The sequence below is a fragment of the Hemitrygon akajei genome, unplaced genomic scaffold (assembly GCF_048418815.1).
Source record: "Hemitrygon akajei unplaced genomic scaffold, sHemAka1.3 Scf000090, whole genome shotgun sequence".
NCBI lineage: Eukaryota > Metazoa > Chordata > Chondrichthyes > Myliobatiformes > Dasyatidae > Hemitrygon > Hemitrygon akajei.
The window spans coordinates 1,234,306-1,249,677 of record NW_027331976.1 but is presented as its reverse complement, the minus strand read 5'-3'; the positions used below and the strand labels follow the sequence as shown (position 1 = coordinate 1,249,677).

The 15,372-nt window shown below is 47.6% G+C and overlaps 1 non-coding gene across 1 annotated transcript; it reads left to right on the top strand.

Annotated features, from left to right (window-relative positions):
- The first annotated feature begins 9,389 nt into the window (after positions 1–9,389).
- On the top strand, positions 9,390–9,462 carry trnak-uuu (transfer RNA lysine (anticodon UUU)). The gene has a single exon. It is a non-coding gene; the product is annotated as a tRNA-Lys (tRNA).
- Positions 9,463–15,372: the final 5,910 nt, after the last annotated feature.

Here is a 15,372-nt window from a genome sequence, read left to right as displayed (position 1 = left end):
CCTGAATGATACGTTTTAGAACTTCTGTCAGTGGAGCGTAGAAGAATGAGAGGAGATATTTAGATGAATACGAAATTATGAGGGCGACAGGCAAGGCGAATTCCTGCAGGCTTTTCCCCTCAGGTTGGGCGAGACGACAACTCGAGATCAAAGCTTTAGAGTGGACGGTGAAATATTCAAGTTTAACGTCTTCATCCAGCGGTTGTGGCGAGCGTGGAACGAGCTGCAGGTAGAATTATAACAATTATAACAATTAAGAGAATTTTGGATAGGTATGTGGATGGAAGAGGTGTGGGAGAGGCTATGTTCCCAGTGCGGGTGGGTGGTACTAGACAGAAGGGCGGCATGGACTAGATGAGCCGAAGGGTCTGTTTCCGTTCTCTAGTGCAACGCCACTCTATAACTCTATGAGGGATGTGGACTGGCGTAGAATTGGAATGGATGGGAATCGTTGTGAAGCTGTGTGGCCAATTCCTGCTCCTGTGTTCTTGTATTACTGAAATTCAGCTCTATCGATAGGAACAGGTGTTCTGAGTGTGATACTCTCTACATTGAAGCGAGGTACAGAACGTGAACATGGGAAATAGTGTTTGAGTGGATGACCATCTTCCAACTTTCTCTGACGTCTGGGGACGTTCCTGCCGAGCAGAGTGTGGGAAACGTAACCTCGTAGTTTCACAAAGGAACCGAGAAACCCGGGGAATTACAGCAACCCAGGTGTACAGAATTATGAGTAGTATAGACAGGGTTAGTGGAAGCAGGTCTTTTCCACTGAGGTTGGAGCCAGAGGTCATGGGTTAAGGGTGAAATGTTAAAGGAGAGCCGGTGGTTTAATGCATTTGGACTTTCAAAAAGATTTTGGTAAGTCTCCCTAAAGGAGTCTGGCATGGATTGTGACATTGAATACCAACCCACACGGGGCATTGTCAGGTGACAGAGCCGAAGCAGGGAAGAGGGGGATGCGGGCCTTTTGCTGGATGGAAGGAAGTGACAAGTTGGAATTCGCGGGGTTCGGTCCCCAGCCCAGTTGTTCACTGTGTACGGCGATAACTTTGAAGCTTCAGTACAGTATTTAAAGATTAGATTTATTTGTCACGTGTACATCTAAACTTCGGGTGAAATTCGTCATCGGTGTCAAATTGAATCAGTGAATATTGTGCTGGGGACAGCCCGCAAGTGTGCAGCACCAACATAGCGTGCCCGCAACTCATCAACCCGAACCAGTACGTCATTGCAACGTGGGAGGAAACCGGATTACCCGGAGGAATCCCAGGTGGTCGGGGGTAGAACGTACAAACTCCTTTCGGTTAGCAGTGGAAATTGAGTCCCGATCTTACAGCGGCCGCTCGAGTAGCCTGACGCAAACCGCTCCACTACAGGGTCATGTTGTGGACACATTGCCTGTCTGCGGACGACATGAAACTACACTGTTGCTGGTGGGATAGGGAGCAGTGAGCAGGACGCAAACCGCTCCACTACCGGGTCATGTTGTGGACACATTGCCTGTCTGCGGACGGCATGAAACTGCACCGTTGCTGGTGGGATAGGGAGCAGTGAGCAGGACGCAAACCGCTCCACTACCGGGTCATGTTGTGGACACATTGCCTGTCTGCGGACGGCATGAAACTGCACTGTTGCTGGTGGGATAGGGAGCAGTGAGCAGGACGCAAACCGTCTCCGATACGGTCCATTCAGGATTGGTGAACGGGCAGATGTGTACCAGATGTGGACGGTGATAACTGAAAGGCTAGTCTTCATTCTTACAAACTAGAAACCAGATTATTAATGACGTGAGGGAAATGGGTCACGAAAATGAAATGGGACCGGAGTGTCCGTGTACACGAGGCAGGGACACAAGAGATTCTGCAGATACCGGAAACCCAGAGTAACACGCACTAAATGCTGGCGGATCTCAGCAGGTCGGGCAGCAGCATCTATGGAGAGGAATGAATGGTCATCCCTTCCTAACCAGACCCTTAATCCGGGCTGATAAGGATTCGGAAGCAGCGAGCACTTGGAGTGACATGTGGGAGGCCATGCTTTATTGCAAGAGGGAATGCGTACAGGAAAGTCCCAGCGCAGACCCACAGGGCCTTTGTGAGACCCCACGGTGCGCAGTATCACCGTTTTATCTATGGAGAGGTGTTCGCTTCATGGCGAGGATGCGAGCCGGTCTGTTCGCCAGTTGTCTCTCCGAGCGGAGGATGAGAGACCGGGCCGATCATTCTGTGCTGTACCCACCGTGAGGCGGGATGTCAATGACACCCTTCAAATTCCAACATGTCCCGATACGATGGAAAGTGGTCCCGACTTTCACCGGAGGTTGACAGGTTCCTGATGAGTGAGAGCGTAAACGGAATGAGGAGAATGGGATCGGGATGAATCAGCCACGATGGAATGGCGGTGATGGGCGGAATGGCCTCATTCTGCTCCTACGTCTTATGATCTCGGAGTGGACTCCAAACCTGGGGGTCACATCGTCAAGGTATTTACAAACATGACGTATATGACCACGGGAGCACACGACTATAAGGCACAGGAGTAGAATTAGGCCATTTGGCCCATCGAGTCTGCTCCAACATTCAATCGTGGCTGATCCGTTTCCCCCACCTCAGCCCCACTCCTCGCCCTTCTCTGTAAAACCATAAAATGGAGATCGGGACTCATCTCCCCACCGAGAGGGCAGCGGATCTAAGAGTTCCGTACGAGATGATGAGGCATAGATCGAGTCGGTGGGTAAGTACACTTTTCCCAGGGTGTAAATGGCTTGCAGAAGGGGTATAATTGTAAACTGCTCGATCGGAGGAAAGTTTGGCTGGGGTGGGGGGAAAATGTCAGAAGTGGTTGGTGTGTGCGTACCGGTAGTAGTGGTAGAGGCAGATATATTAGAGGAATTTATGAAGCTCACAGCTACATACAGAAATGACAGACAAATACATGTCCAGTCCTGTCGAAGGGTTTCGGCCCGAAGCGTCGGCTGTACTCTTTTCCATAGATGCTGCCTGGCCTGCTGAATTCCTCCAGCATTTTGTGTGTGTTGCTCGGATTTCCAGCGTTTGCAAATTTTCTCTTGTTTGTAGCGAGGGAGGGTTAGGTTGGTCTTGGCGTACGTTTAAAGGCCGGCACAACATCGTGTGCCGAGGGGTCTGTGCTGTGCTGTATTCTCCAGGTGTTGCCAAGGGCAGATTGGCCTCCCCACACTTTGCTGCGGTTGTTTGGTGTGTGGGCCTTCAGATGCCCGGGGGTCGGGCAGGTGATCCCGGGGTCGCTCAGGTGGCCGAGGCGCCGATGACCCGAAGCAGCGAGGTGACCGGATACACCGCCGCGCTCTTCAGCTGCTCCCGGAACCTGGACTGCGTCGCCGCGTAAATGAACGTGTTGGTGCAGCAGCTGACGGTCCGCAGCATAAACCCGAGCAGCGTAAAGATGAACTGTGAGTCGTTTCTCCCGGCCGCCGTCCCCGTGATCTGATAGTAGACGAATTCCACGACGTGCGTCAGCCACAGGAGGATGAAGCTGCCGGAGAGGGTGAAGAGTAAAACTATAGACCTCCTCCTGCTCTCCATCTCCGGGTCGCTGCGGTTCTCCCCACTGCTCTGACCCCGCAGCCCCTTCCGGACCCGGCTGGCCACCAAAATGTGCCTGACTGTCAGAGCGTTGAGCAGCAGAATGACAGCGAAAGGGAGAAGCGGGGTTAAAACCGTGTTGAACCAGTCATACCCCATCCAGCCTGGTTCGGTAAAGAAAGCGATCATTGGGTAGCAGCCCCGCGGCACATTGTCGATGATCACTCTCGGTACATACGTGAAGTAGTAAGGGACATTTTTCAGACACAGCAGAACGCCGGTTGTCCCCAGGACCACCGCCGCAGTCTCCCCGGTGCAATATTTTGTTTTCAGCCGCTGGCAACAGATGGCAACAAACCGATCGAGTGTGAAAGTGACGGTGAACCAGACGGAGCAGTCGGCGGCGGAGCGACGCAGCACGGTGATGACACTGCACACCGGGGTTATGTTGAGGAAGCACTCCGGGAAATAATGGAAGTTGATCCGGTACAGAATAACCTCGGTGAGGATCAGCATCAAGTCCGCCGCCGCCATGGCGACCAGGTAGCGAGTGGTGCAGGTGGAGAGACCGCACTTTCCCCGGGACAGGATGGCAATCGCCACTAAATTCACTGGAGGGAGAGAGAAGGGATCAGAACGGGGGAAGTAATGAACTCGTGTTAGAGCACACAACATACACTCGGTGTCCACTCTATTAGGGGCACTGGTACCCCTGCTTATTAACACAAATATCTCATCAACCATTAAGCGTTTAAAAACATGCAGACATGGTCGAGAGCCTCTGTTGATGATCAGCTGGTGTTGGCCGAGTATTTTAGAAACTGCTGTACTGCGAGGATTTTCACGCACAACAACAGAGAATGGCGCGGAAAGAAAACATCTAGCGAGCAGCGGTTCTGTGGGCGAAATCGCCCCGTTATGGGGGGGGGGGGGGTGAGATAAGAACGGATAAACTGTTCCAAGCGGACAGAAGGGCGACAGTAACTCAAATGGCCACGCGTTACAACAGCGGTGTGCAGAAGAGCATCTCTGAACACACAAAACGACAATCTCTGAAGTGGATTGTGTGTCTTCAGGCTCTTGTACCTTTTCCCCGATGATAGCAAAGAGAGCGGGAAATGTCCTGGGTGCTGGGGGTCTTAATGATGGATGACGCCGTCTGGACTCATCGCATATTGATAATGACTTCGCTGGTGTTCAGACTGGTGCCTGTGATGGAGCTGGCCGTGTTTACAACTCCACAGCTTCTTTCCCGAATGTGTGCCGTGCCCCCTCACCCACCCACCCGCGACGAAAACCAGACAGTAATGGAGCCAGTCAGAATGCTCTCCACGGTCTATGTACTCTTTAGACATTTACGGATGTTATACAAATCTTTGGTGACGTAGCAGATCTCCCCAAACTCGTGAAATATGATCGTAATTGTATCAAAATATTGGGCGCAGGGTAGAACTTCAGAGATGTGGATACCCAGGAACTCTGCCCATCGAAATCGAAATTCCCGGTTGGCCGGGGCATGAAGGGATTCGGGGAGAAAGCAGCACATTGGAGCTGAGAGGGAATGAGGATCAGTCATGATGAAATGGCAGAGAAGACTCGATGGGATGAACGGCCCAATTTTGCTCCTATAGTTTATGGTTTTATGGTCCTATGGAACAGTTTTGCCGAGGCTCTCTTCAGATGCATTTAAGATGCCATCCTCCTGCTGTCAAAAGTTCCCTCAATGAGGGACAACGTGACGGGGACGGTGTCACCGCTTGCTGCGCCGGAGTGACTGTTGTCAGTGAGTGATGCGCTTTCCCACGAGTTATGACGTCAACGCGCACACCGGCTGGTCAGACATGACCTTCCTCCCACACAGCAACGCTGGCCTTTTCTAGTCTCTGCCAGGTATCTGTGCGCTCTTTCCTTATAAAGAAGCGAACTCTACACCTGTGGCTGATCCCAGGCTAAATGATCACCAGTTACCCGCGCTTTCTCAGTCTCTCACTTCCTCCCTCTCCAACAGAAAGATATACTTCACACAGACATAGCAGCAAGAACCATTTTGTTGTGAAATATATGGGGATGCTGGAGGTATCATTTTTGTATAGAGTGGTGAGTATGTGGAACGGCCTGCCACGGTTAATCGTGAATATAAAATTTAACGTAGAACATTTCTACGCAATACAGGCCAATCGGCCCACGATGTCGTGCCGACCTTTTAACTTACTGCAAGATCATTCTCCCCTTCCCTCTCACAATGCCCACCATTTCTCGTTCATGTTTGTGCCTAGCCTGGGGATTCTTAAACACTCCTTGTGTATCTGCCTCTAACATCATCTCTGGCAGGGTGTCTCACACAGTCACCGCTCTCCGTGAAATTAGCTCTGACATCCTCTTGCATTTTCCCTCAAACAGTTTAAAATTCTGCTCCTCGTCTATTCCATTTCCACCTTGGGAAAAGTCTCTGAATATCCACTTGCTCTGTGCCATTTCTCATCTTGCACCCCTCTGTCAAGTCTCCTCTGATCGTCCTTCTCTCCAAAGGGGGAAAAAATAACACCTAGCTCACACAACCGTTCCTATAAGGGATACTCTATTCCAGGGTGAATCCCGGTAAATCTTCCCTGCATCCTCTCGAAAGCTTTCACGTCCTTTCCGTAACTAAAAACCGAGAGAAATATTCCAGGTATTGCTTTAGTTCTTGTCTTTACCGTTTCTGTGTTAACTTTTATAAAATCACACCCGGAGTAACAGTAATTGAATGGTGCGTTCACTTACCAGGAACACCGATGACGGCGATGATAACATAGACTATTTTCTCAACACTGTAATAGATATACAGCATTGCGTGCGTGAAGTGGTGTCCAACCTGCAGGTAACCCTTTCCGAATGAAACTTCGGGGCGCTTCAGAGCCGAAGGCTTTATAGCCATTGAGATTCCCACAGGGACATGGAAGGTTCAACAGTTAAAAATAGTGATTTTGGAAATGCGAGTTAAAAATAAAACATCGGCCGGGCGAATTCCCTGCTGGGATTTTCATTTGCTTGATTCAGAGAGTTACTTGCGAAACTACAAAGAGTGGAAAATATGGCACATTTAAGAGAGAGTATTTAGAGCAACGTTCTTCCAGCCATGAGAATATTGTTTCAGGGTCAGTGACCCGCCTGCTGTTGTCGCCTCAAGTCCTGTAAACTAATCCGCCCAGCTTGGCAGGAGAGACGTGGCTCATCCCTGTTCCCAATCCCTTGTGTTCCTGTAATTTGGACATTAAAGAGGATAGAGGACAACGAATGTCTTGAGTTTATGCTGCAGATACCAAAGAACTAAATGTGGTTAAAGTCAAAGTCAAAATAAGTTCAGTATCCAAGGACATAACTGTTTCCCTACACCGTCTTGAGATTCGTGTTCTTTCAGGAGAAAACAAAGCAATACAATAGAATTAATGTAAACTAAACATAAACAAAGACCAACGTGCAAAGGAAGACAAAATAGAACAAATAAAAATAAAAATATGAATCAATAATACTGAGAATATGATGTTGGAGTCGTTGGAAGCTGGGTCTCCAGGTTGTGGAGTCAGTTCAGAGTTGCGGTCAGTGACGTTATCCACACTGGCCGGATGGTTGGACGTTGTGGAAAGTCGTTTATACCCGGATGAGTATCTGCCACAATCCTTTGCGAGATGGACACGTTCTTAGGGATTGTAGTTCGATAAATGCAGCCGCTGCATTTCCAAAAGGAACAGAGAGATGCAGGAATAAGTTAGTATTGCAATTCCAAACGCTGAGGTTTCCCTCAGGCCACACGGCTGCGAATGGTTATAGAATCAAAGGGAGGTTCAGCACAGAATGACTGGCCGCTCTACTCATTTCATCCAAGGGACCCGTTTGAGCCGTTTCCAGTTGCCCGAGCGGGTTCAATAACGCTCTACACTTTTCCTGTACAAATGCCTGTCCACGTGACTTCTAAAGTTGTAAATTTGAAAGGGGGTTGCGTGGACCGTGGAACTAATTTGATATATCACGACCATCCAGCGTCCGTTAACAAGCCGAATTACTACTCTGGCTAATGCAACATCCATATACTTCATTCGGTATGTTCATACATTCTATTGATCCGAATGAACTGCAGGTAAAACACTCTCATCAGAGCACCCTCACCCCCCCACCACCCCCGCACCGAATTAGTATAACTTACTTTCGGTACCGGTGCCTTTTACATACAACTTGGACGAAACTGTAGATGGGTTGATTAGTATGCTTGCAGGCGATAGCGACAGAAATACTACAAGAATCGTGGATAGAGTAGGAAGTTGTTAAAAGACGCAGCAGAGGTAGGGAGGACTCCACTGATTGTCTCTGACCATCGCGGGCGCGGCGGGGACGATAGCACATTCCAATCAAATCGATCATCAACTCCTTCTCAGTTCTGACAGATAGTCTCAATGGACAATCTCCAGACGTATTCCCACGAAGTTCCACTTCATCAAAAACGCAACCCTCACTCTCCTAGAGTTGGCCAGGAAGGATTAAAATATGGAAGAGAACACTGAACTCGAATGGGTCAAGGAGAGTGGAAGTATACAAACCGATTGTCTTGGTTCTTGCCTTGTGAATGAAGGAATGGAGGCTGCCATTTTGTGAAGCTGCTCTGTATCCTCCATTTTGTGAACTGTCTTGTGAACTGCTCTGCTCAGGAGTAGCTGTATCAAAGCGCTTTAAAGTGACCTGATTGATAATCCTGATAGTCTGCTGATCTGGAGATCATTTCCAAATAAATGAGCAGAGCCAATGGGAAGCTGACACATATTAGCCAGACTGGGCAGAGTCATTGAGATTGAAGCTCAACTTTTGAACAGATAAGCAGAGTGTAAGAAGATGAGGCTTCGAAAGCAAAACAGCGGCAAATCCGGAGACTAACTATCGCAAGGATTCCCCCATGCCAGGTGCTGGGAGAAGAAGAATGCATCGTTTGGCCAATGGGAGATCTCCTATCTCAATGACATATATTGGAGAAATTTCTGCTACAGTGTGAACAGTAGAATTTATGTTTGAGTTGTTGCCAGAGTGAACATGGTTACGTAGAGTTAATAGAGTGCAAGTTTTGATTAATTAATAGTTGTGTAGTGACTTGCCTAACCTGGATTAGATCATGATAATCAACATCATCTCTACCTCTATCACGAGTGAAGTATGTGTAACCTGGAACAATGACCTGTCAGTATTGCTCATTCTTCATCCGTGATTGTGTTATAACTCCAATATTCCAGTCCCGTGTTCCGACCCATGGCCTGAATCCATCTGCCGTATCCATCACTCCGATATCCCAGTCCGGTTCTCTGATCCATGGTCTGAATCCATCTGCCGTATCCATCACTCCGATATCCCAGTCCGGTGCTCTGATCCATGGTCTGAATCCATCTCCCGTATCCGTCAGTCTAATTGTATTGAAATAAATGCAGCTTCGTCCATCAGACCCTTTCCCTCCTTCTTCCATCCCTGCCTGTCCGATCTCCCGAACTCACTCACTTTGACTTCTTCAATTTCGCACAAATATATCTTCTTCCTGCACGATGGGTCTGAATCCCAGCCACAGTCCAATTTGAGGCTTGGAATGTTTCAGCGGATAATTATCTTAATCTTTGCGATGAAATGCATGAAGACTAAAAACGTTGGAAATCGATTGCAGAAAAAAAACGTAATGCAGAAACCATCGAGACAGATGTGTGTGTGTGTGTGTGTGTGTGTGTGTGTGTGTGTGTGTGTGTGTGTGTGTGTGTGTGTGTGTGTGTGTGTGTGTGTGTGTGTACCCAGTGTAATTGGTTCCAGTATAGCAGAGCCTGGGTAGCTCAGTCGGTAGAGCATCAGACTTTTAATCTGAGGGTCCAGGGTTCAAGTCCCTGTTCAGGCGCACATTTTATATCACAGGTTGTCTCCTCATCGCCGTATTCAGTTCCATCCACTGACAGACAGCTTTTCCACTCCAAACGCATTGAAATGTCCGGGGGAACTCTTCACTCACAGGTGGCTGAGAGAGTGAAACCAGCTTCCAGCGGAAGTGATGGATACGGATTCGGTTTTAGCACTTTCGGGAATTTTGGGTGAGTACATGACTGGAGAGGGTGTGCTGGGGGCAATTGACCAGGTGCAGGTCCTAGGGACTAGTCAGAATAATAGATCGGTGCGGACTAAATGGTCTAAGCCTGTTTCTGTGCCTGTCCCCGTGACTCTGATTTCCAGAGTGGGTGATTTAGGTTGCAGTGTAATTATGCAGAAAGTACTCACATTGGTATTAACCCTATATTTCAGATTCAGTTCATCCATTGCCAGTCCAGAGGACACGACACATGTATCTGGCTGACCTTTGACATACCACGTCAGCACACAACACTCCATATTGGGCCTTTACCAGCGTCTTATACAATTTCACCCAGACATCCCAACTCCCGCGCTCTCTACTCTGATTTGTGAAGCCAATGTGCATGTTTCCACTGTGAGAGTCACTGGGATCTGCAGTGAGCCGACAGGCCGCGTCGTTCCGAACTCCACTCTAATGAGTATACAGATTATTGATTATACATTACGGAAATAAAATTGAATTTGACTCAAGACACACGGCCCTTCGCGGTCAAGCCGACTTCCACCATAACATATTGTGTGTCAGTGAGCCTCAGCTCAGCAGTAGTAGTGATGCTGGAAGTGATTGTTTTGGCTGGGGGTTTCTGTGCATTTGGAATGTATACCGTCAAATGTTGAACAGTCATTATTGTTTTGTGCCCTACAGGGCTTATTTTGATGGCTGACGGCGTGTGCTGAGAAATTAAAAAAATCATTAATGGTGATTGATGAGTGGATGTTTGTGAGGTGTTTCGGTCAATAAAACACAGAAGATGAACTGTCCATTCGGCCCATCGAATCCACTCCGCAATTTCATCATGTATGTTTTATTTTTCCATCTGAATCCCATTATCCCTCCCACTGCCCTTAACCTTTGACGCCTTCACTAATCAGGAGCCTATCAACCTCTGCTTTAAATATGACGTGTAACTTCGCTTCCGTAGCCGACTGAGGCAACAGTTCTACCGATTCGATACTCTCTGGTTTTCTGTCTCGCCCCATCCACCTGCCCACGAACCATTGTTCCCCAAACCGCTTTCACCCATGTACCTGCACAAACGTCCCTTCAATGTGACAACTGGATCAACACTCGCACCACCCCCTGAGTGACGAATTTGGGCTCGTGTTTTTATTAAACCTTTCATCGTTCACCCGCAACCCGTGACACTCAATATTTTAAACAGTATAGTCAAAGGTGAGTTTGTTAAGATTGATGTTGAGCCGGCCGGTCAGAGAGGGACAGCAAACCAAACACCGGGAACGAATATAAAAGAGAATCCCGAGATATTCCCGAGATATACCGACAGGCGGCGCTGTAATGACAGAGCTTAGAGCCGTCATAGAGGAAAACAAAGCAGCCCAGTTGCACAGCCTGCAGAGCCGCTGCCTCACAGCGCCGGACTCCAGGTTTCAGGCCTCGATTCGGACGCTCCTCTGTGGAGCTTCCAGATTCTCGGTATCCCGGTTTTCCAGCAGATCCTAAAGACGTGCGAGCTGGTCGGTAAATTAGCTCTGGTATATTGCCACTGGTGTTAGGCGGAGTGGTAGAGACTGGGAAGAGATACAAAGACGTTCAAAGTGAATTCATTGTCAAAGTGCGTATAGAACCCTGAGACACACTACCTTGCTGACATGCGCATTGAGACACAGAATTAAAAATGAATCAATGAAACGAGACACAAAGTCTGACAAACAGGGCAAAGACAAAATACTATGAATAATAATATGAAACAAACAAGTAAATAAACAATCCTGAGATTAACATAAACAGGCACTGCAGATCCTGAAAATCTGGAGCAACGGGCACAATGCTGAGGAAACTCAGCAGGTCAGTCAGCATCTGTGGAGAGGAATAAACAATCGACTTTTAGCGGTCATGACCCTTCATCAGTTCTAATTTTCCCTGAGAAACGGGGAGGAGATCATGAGAAGGCAAAGGGAAAATCTATCCTATGTATCTAATGCATAATTGCTGGAAATAGATGGCCGGTTTATAAGTTGGTGAGGAAGGCGGGCCTCCTGATCACTGTAACTCTGTAACATCTGGGGCAAATAAGAGAGGTAGCAAGCAAGTACGTTACGTGACTTTTACCAAGAAGACGATTCTACTGGGAGCTGACAAAAGATGTAGTAGTTAATTACACTATCCCGCTGTCGTTCTTACTCCACGCAAGTGTCCCAGACCATGATGAATAATTTGTTTATCTGAACAAGACATATTACCCAAGTTTGGCGCATATCACTGTGACCCCTTTCCGTCCATGTCCTAAGTGGCGTTCAAACATCGTAAATATCCTCGCTTTTCCCGGATACTTGTGTGAAAAAGTTTCGATAGGGATCTCCTTTAAATTCTTTCTGTCTGACCTGAAACCTATGCTGTCTTGCTTTAGCTTCCGTTATCCTGGGGGAAATACTGTGAACCTACAAGTTACCAATACAGCTCGTAGTTTAATATTAAGACCACAAGAACATAATGCATAACAGCAGAATTAGGCCATTAGGTCCACCGAGTCTGCTCTGCCATCTCATCATGGCTGATCCAATCTTCCTCTTAGCTCCAATCTCCCAACTTCGTCCCATGTTCCTTTGTTCCCTGACGAAGCAAGAACCTAACAAACTTTGTCTTAAATATTGTCAGGACCCTGGGGTAGGGATCCAAACGCAGACCCTGTACTGTGCACACAGTGATATTAATTGGGTATCAAATCCCAAGGTGCGAACAAAGTCAGTGTCAATGTTCAGGTAGAGATCAAAACATCCAGAGAAATCCAAAAACAAGAATCGTGAAACAGACAGAGTCGATTTTCAGACGGACGAAGTACAGATACGAATGCTGGAAAGGGTCAGGAAATTTCACTGATACAACCTGACTACAAACAGGTGAAAACACAGGACTGAAATACACTGAGCAACACAGAGAGGCAAATGATCGGTGGAGCACGATGGGACACTGGTGACAGCAGTACAGGTAATAGTGAGGAGCAAATGAGAGACGGAGTACTGTGACGAGATTTTAATGTTCATTCACTATGGATAGTTCTTTTAAAGGGAGAGAGGGCGGGCTGCTGATTCAGAGAGAGTAACGAACAGCTCGTGAGCTGCTATGGAAACTGAAGGGCGGAGCTATGTAATGGACAGCTAGCGTTCAGCATGTTTAGATAAATACAAGACCAGCTTGCTTTTTAGACAGACACACGGAAGACACGCAGAAATACAGAGACTTACTTTATGTTAATTTACTTTATTATCACCAAACAATTGATACTAGAGTGTACAATCATCACAGTGATATTTGTTTCTGCGCTTCGCGCTTCCTGAAGTACAAATCGAAATATAATAAAAATTTAAGTTATAAATCATAATTAGAAAATAGAAAAGGGAAAGTAAGGTAGTGCAAGTCAGGTCCAGATATTTGGAAGGTACGGCCCAGATCCGGGTCAGGATCTGTTCAGCAGTCTTATCACAGTTGGAAAGAAGCTGTTCCTAAATCTGGCCGTACGAATCTTCAGGCTCCTGAAACTTCTCCCGGAGAGAAGTGGGACAAAAAGTGTTTTGGGTCTTGTCCATGATTATCCTGGCAGCACTGCTCCGACAGCGTGTAGTGTAAAGTGAGTCCAAGGATGGAAGATTGGATTGTGTGATGTGCTGGGCTATGTTCACGATCTTCTGCAGCTTCTTTCTGTCTTGGACAGGACAACTTCCATACCAGGTTGTGATGCACCCTAGAGGAATGCTTTCTATGGTGCACCTATAAAAATTAGTGAGGGTTTTCGGGGACAGGCCAAATTTCTTCTGCTTTCTCAGGAAGTAAAGGCGCTGGTGGCCCTTCTTAGCAGTGGACTCTGCTGGTTAGACCAACTCAGGTCATTTGTGATATTCACCCCGAGGAACTTAAAGCTTTTGACCTATTCCACCTTCGCACCACCGCTGTAGATGGGGTTGTGCGGTCCTCTACTCCTTCTGAAGTTAACAACTAATTCCTTCGTCTTGCTGACATTGAGGGATAGGTTATTGTTTTCGCACCATGCCACCAGGTTCTTAATTTCCTCTCTGTACTCAGACTCATCATTTCCCAAGATACGTTCTACAATTGAGGTACCATCAGCAAACTTATACATTGAGTTTGATGGAAACTTGGCTACACAATCATTGGTGCACGGTGAGTACAGCAGGGGGCTGAGTACACAACTTTGTGGGGCACCGGTGCTCAGAGTGGTTGTAGAGGAGAGCTTGTCCCCTATTTTTCCAGCCTGGGTCCTGTCTGTGAGGAAGTTGAAGATCCAGCTGCAGATCTGAGTGCTAAGACCCAGGTTCCGGAGCTTAGGAATCAGTTTATTTGGAATGATGGTATTAAAGGCAGAGCTGTAGTCGATGAAAAGGAGCCTTACATATGCGTCTTTATGCTCCAGGTGTTCTAAGGAGGAATGTAGTGCCAGAGAGATGGCATCTGCCGTTGACCTGTTACTCCGGTAGGCGAATTGGTAAGCGTCGAGGCTGACCGGTAGGTTATGGTTGATGTGTGTCATAACCAGTCTCTCGAAACACTTCATAGCAATTGATGTTAGAGCCACAGGTCGGTAGTCATTCAGGCATGTCACCTTGCTTTTCTTCAGCACCGGGATTATCGTTGCCTTCTTAAAACACGAGGGTCAGCAAACACTCCAGCTCGCTCGCTTGCACAGGCCCGGAGAACCCGTCCCGGGACGCCATCTGGGCCCGTCGATTTCCTTGGATTTACCTTCAGGAAGGCTCTTCTAACGTCTTCCTCGGTGACGATGAATCATGATGCCACCAGGTCCGGTTCATCCAGAGGGGTAGAATCTTGCGTAGAATATGTTAAGTTCGTCAGGAAGAGGAGCACTATGGTTATTGATATTCCCAGCCTTTTCTTTGCGCCTAGTGATCTCATTTAGACCCTGCCATAGTCTACTGGCATCCCTCTGGTTAGTCTGGGCTTCCACCTTGGCTCGATATTGCCTCTTGGCGCCCTTAATGGCTTTACGGTGTTCACGCCTGGATTCCATGTAGCAACTGGTATCTCCGGACCTGAGAGCCGCAGCTCTAGCCTTCAAAAGGGACTGGATCTTATAATTCATCCAAGGTTTCCGGTTAGGGAATACCTGGATCGTCTTGCGAGAAGCACAGTCCTCCGTGCATTTCCAGATAAAGTCCATGATAGCTGAGGCATACACATCAAGGTACACATCAAGGTACTCATCAGCTTTGTGTGCCCACGAAAAGGGTGGGTTTTGATCACAATGTGGAAAAGGGGTGACTAGTGGAAAGCTATCAGTGTGTTTAACTCTTGCCTGAGTTGATAGCTTCACCGCGTAAAAATGGCACTCTCTTTTCTGTTGTCGCAGTCGGTGACTTTTACAGTGACTTCAGAGGACAATGGGAAGATTCGATGGCATCGGCACTCTGGGAAAACAAATCACCCCCCTCTCTCTCTGCTCAATCTACTCAACTCAATATCACGAACTGAACTGACTTCATACCTATACCATCGTGAGACCTATATCATCGAGCTCCACCTGAGCTTGGAGGAGTTTGGGAACTTTATTTACTCGCTTATATATGCATAAACTCTGCTAACCTGTTTGCCTTATCTTGTTTTATATTACTTCATTACGTAGATACTAATAAAATAGTGTTTGTTAACTGAAGACTCAGACTCCAGGTGTGTTCCATTTCGCTTTTAATC